The sequence below is a fragment of the Schistocerca americana genome, unplaced genomic scaffold (assembly GCF_021461395.2).
Source record: "Schistocerca americana isolate TAMUIC-IGC-003095 unplaced genomic scaffold, iqSchAmer2.1 HiC_scaffold_375, whole genome shotgun sequence".
NCBI lineage: Eukaryota > Metazoa > Arthropoda > Insecta > Orthoptera > Acrididae > Schistocerca > Schistocerca americana.
The window spans coordinates 42,501-47,500 of record NW_025726099.1 but is presented as its reverse complement, the minus strand read 5'-3'; the positions used below and the strand labels follow the sequence as shown (position 1 = coordinate 47,500).

Genomic DNA, 5,000 nt, shown 5'->3' with positions numbered 1-5,000 from the left:
CCCACAGTGCCCTTCTTTCGACCCCACCCACAAAGCCTGCATCCTCTGTCGACAACAGCACCCCAACGCCAGCGCCTCTGCCGCACGAAGTCGTGGACCGGCAATCACTCCACCTGCACCCGTTCGTGCCCCACCCCAACCGCTCGACTCGCAACTCCAGCGGATGAACGGCGGACTTTGCTCGCACTCGCAATGTGCAATCCACCCCTATAACGTGCGTTTCATGAAGAGTTATGTCCAATATGCGACATTCCCGCTGTCCATATACATGAGCTGCGAGCTGTACCACGTACGAGCTACAGACGCGATCGCGTTGCTCTCTGTACGAATGCAGATGCTCAGCGGCAGCTAGGAGGCGCTCCATCCATGTCGGTACCGGTGAGCGTTGCACTCGCAGTCGCAAAAACGTACGGCAAGTATATTACTCGGAAGAGTCAATGACAGTCCAAGCCCCCCTGCGTGGGAAGAGTCTTCCTAGGCCATGACCCACCGGAAGGGCGCAGCGTCCCCCACCCCAGACATGTGACGTCACACTATCGGTATTGACGACTAGACTGATTCCTTATAATCATTTGCGATACACCGGTGGAAGCTGCCGAGACGAGTAACTACATAGCGGGCTCGCCGTGTCACTAATGTACAGAGATACAATAGTTTCGACTGGAACCGGATTAAACGTATACACGGCGCTGATTAGTAATAGATAGAGCCATCAGAATACAGATAATGTATACAACTGTCCGTATACATGCTGAAAGACTCTGCTCACAATCACACGTCAGCCAGACACTCTTATCACGCACTACTCTCTGCCTGTAACAGGCACACAGACAATATGTAAGCACCAGCATGGAACAACACCCAGTGCATCCTCTCTGCCACATTAGACAATCCACACTATCATAACCAGACCGGGAGGTCCACTCACAAAACAGAATATCTCACCCTTCCGACAACCACCATTGCTCAGCTAAGCCACCAACACCCACACATGTCCTACACAGGGGTGCACCCAACATCACAATACTGCCTCCTGTCACACCACACAAACAATGGCAGGAATGAAAGACACAGGTCTGCCACAAGCATGGAATCAGAGCGCCGCCTGTTATGAGCCAAAGGTGCACCCTGACGTGGCAAATCAGATGATGCCGCAGTCATTTACTTACGATAATCACAATCAACAAACCGGCCCCCCCCCCCCCCAAAACACCTTTCCTTACAACAATGTGTACCTTAACCTAACCCGTATTGTACCTTAACCTAACCCGTATTGTACCTTAACCTAACCCGTATTGTACCTTAACCTAACCCGTATTGTACCTTAACCTAACCCGTATTGTACCTTAACCTAACCCGTATTGTACCTTAACCTAACCCGTATTGTACCTTAACCTAACCCGTATTGTACCTTAACCTAACCCGTATTGTACCTTAACCTAACCCGTATTGTGCCTTAACCTAACCCGTATTGTGCCTTAACCTAACCCGTATTGTGCCTTAACCTAACCCGTATTGTGCCTTAACCTAACCCGTATTGTGCCTTAACCTAACCCGTATTGTGCCTTAACCTAACCCGTATTGTGCCTTAACCTAACCCGTATTGTGCCTTAACCTAACCCGTATTGTGCCTTAACCTAACCCGTATTGTGCCTTAACCTAACCCGTATTGTGCCTTAACCTAACCCGTATTGTGCCTTAACCTAACCCGTATTGTGCCTTAACCTAACCCGTATTGTGCCTTAACCTAACCCGTATTGCGCCTTAACCTAACCCGTATTGCGCCTTAACCTAACCCGTATTGCGCCTTAACCTAACCCGTATTGCGCCTTAACCTAACCCGTATTGCGCCTTAACCTAACCTATATTGCGCCTTAACCTAACCTATATTGCGCCTTAACGTAACCCGCGTTGCGCCTTAACGTAACCCGCGTTGCGCCTTAACGTAACCCGCGTTGCGCCTTAACGTAACCCGCGTTGCGCCTTAACCTAACCCGCGTTGCGCCTTAACCTAACCCGCGTTGCGCCTTAACCTAACCCGCGTTGCGCCTTAACCTAACCCGCGTTGCGCCTTAACCTAACCCGCGTTGCGCCTTAACCTAACCCGCGTTGCGCCTTAACCCAACCCGCGTTGGGCCTTAACCCAACCCGCGTTGGGCCTTAACCCAACCCGCGTTGGGCCTTAACCCAACCCGCGTTGGGCCTTAACCCAACACGCGTTGGGCCTTAACCCAACACGCGTTGGGCCTTAACCCAACACGCGTTGGGCCTTAACCCAACACGCGTTGGGCCTTAACCCAACACGCGTTGGGCCTTAACCCAACACGCGTTGGGCCTTAACCCAACACGCGTTGGGCCTTAACCCAACACGCGTTGGGCCTTAACCCAACACGCGTTGGGCCTTAACCCAACACGCGTTGGGCCTTAACCCAACACGCGTTGGGCCTTAACCCAACACGCGTTGGGCCTTAACCCAACACGCGTTGGGCCTTAACCCAACACGCGTTGGGCCTTAACCCAACACGCGTTGGGCCTTAACCCAACACACGTTGGGCCTTAACCCAACACACGTTGGGCCTTAACCCAACACACGTTGGGCCTTAACCCAACACACGTTGGGCCTTAACCCAACACACGTTGGGCCTTAACCCAACACACGTTGGGCCTTAACCCAACACACGTTGGGCCTTAACCCAACACACGTTGGGCCTTAACCCAACACACGTTGGGCCTTAACCCAACACACGTTGGGCCTTAACCTGCTCTGTAATTGTCATACGACGCGTTAAATTAGTGTAGTGTTGCCTAACTGCAACCCCCGCAATATAGTTTGCTACCCGCACTGCCCGGTCCCCAGAGTATCGCTTCATGTTAAACACCTTGCAGCTATACACTGTAATGCGGATGGCAGCAGGACGTACATGCTCAATGCCCTTCGCAGTTGTTCATTGGCATTCGCATGGCGAAGCACAGCCTACGTTGTGGTACGGCTTGTGTCAACTGTCCGCTGATGTTGTACGTCCAAATCACACACTGTACTGCACATTGGTCCTCATGTACTGAATGATACATCGTGGTACATGTGTGACCGTACCACGACTGCGCCAACAACGGCGAACCATACGGTCCAAATATTGTGCACTCAGCTACGTGTCGTCTCCCTATAAGAGCTGGATTGCAGTATGGTATGCCGTGGATGGCGATCAGCATGAGCCGTCTGTTGATGTAGTGGCGCGTGTTGTCAGACGTAGTCGTCTCTTCTCACTCACCGTGATAGCATGGTGCACTGCGTTCCACATCTGCGACATGCGACAGAGGCCGGTTGACAGTCGTTCGCGCAATGGACATCGCATACGTACGGGGGCCACCTTCCACGTGTTCGCGAAGCGTGCACATGTTGTTGCGTGTATGTGGGCAGACATAGTGTGTCGTGACACCTGACACAGGCATGCAACAATCGTTGAATTTGCAAATGGCGATGGACGTCTACGTTTGCTGGTGACGTTACGCAAATGAACAACTGGTAAACCGTTGTGGTGCGGTTGTTCTCGCTAGAGGTGAATCAGTGATGGCGACGATCGGTTGAGCTACCAACCGGTTGTTTCAGCGATACCCACCATGCCCACGAACGTGAATGGCATGTGGGTGTGAAGCGATACGCGGCGGTGGCTGGGTGGGACCGTCCCCGGCCGGTGAGGGGGGGCCTCCCGGCGTGCTGGCCGCGCGGTGCGTGGGCGCACGCGCTACAGCCGGCTGGTGGGGGCGGCCAGTGGCAGGCGCGCCGGCCGACGGAGGCGGCAGGCGGCGCAGCTGCGCGCCGGCGCACCCTGCACGCGGCGCCGTGCGGCCAAAGTAGGTCCTCGCGGGCCCGGTGCGAAGCGCGGTGGACATCTGCAGTGTGCTGGTCCGATTGAGGACTGTGTGCGCTGAGGATGCGCCGCCGCCCGGCGCTCGGCGCCGCGACGCCGTCTGCTGCTCGGTCGCCTCTGCGGTTCTCGCAGGTGGTTTGTATCGCAGCTGTGCGGACGTGTTGGCGCGTTCGCTTCGGCACCCAAGTGGGGCTTTTGTCCTTCTGTGGCGCTGGCGTTGGAGCTGCCGGCCACCGTAGGTGGCGCGTGTTGTCTCCCGCCGGCAATGCCACGACAGCACGCTCCCGGGCCTCTGTCGGCAGCGGCAAGCTCAGTTGGGAGCACGGGTGGTCGCACCTAAAGCGTCTACTCGCCAAACTCCGGGCGATTGCGCCTCTCTCGAACCCGACCAAGTACTTAGGACGGCGCTGCGCGCCGCCGGGACCTGAGAGGGTTTCGAGGTGTATTGTGCAGGGGAGCTCAGCCTCCTCCTGTTTGCAGAATAATTGAGCGGACGCTTGCGTGTTCGCGCGGGCCCCCGGGACACACTCCCGGGCGGCCGGCTGCTCAGCTCTAGTTGACGCAGCTCCCTGGTTGATCCTGCCAGTAGTCATATGCTTGTCTCAAAGATTAAGCCATGCATGTCTCAGTACAAGCCGCATTAAGGTGAAACCGCGAATGGCTCATTAAATCAGTTATGGTTCCTTAGATCGTACCCACGTTACTTGGATAACTGTGGTAATTCTAGAGCTAATACATGCAAACAGAGTCCCGACCAGAGATGGAAGGGACGCTTTTATTAGATCAAAACCAATCGGTCGGCTCGTCCGGTCCGTTTGCCTTGGTGACTCTGAATAACTTTGGGCTGATCGCACGGTCCTCGTACCGGCGACGCATCTTTCAAATGTCTGCCTTATCAACTGTCGATGGTAGGTTCTGCGCCTACCATGGTTGTAACGGGTAACGGGGAATCAGGGTTCGATTCCGGAGAGGGAGCCTGAGAAACGGCTACCACATCCAAGGAAGGCAGCAGGCGCGCAAATTACCCACTCCCGGCACGGGGAGGTAGTGACGAAAAATAACGATACGGGACTCATCCGAGGCCCCGTAATCGGAATGAGTACACTTTAAATCCTTTAACGAGTATCTATT

At 54.8% G+C, this 5,000-nt stretch overlaps 1 non-coding gene across 1 annotated transcript in view; it reads left to right on the top strand.

Moving 5' to 3' along the window:
- Positions 1-4,435: 4,435 nt before the first annotated feature.
- LOC124581809 overlaps positions 4,436-5,000 on the top strand; it is a 1,910-nt gene continuing 1,345 nt past the window's right edge. The window contains exon 1 of the ribosomal RNA XR_006973485.1: positions 4,436-5,000. This exon is cut by the window's right edge and continues 1,345 nt beyond it. This is a non-coding gene — a ribosomal RNA (small subunit ribosomal RNA).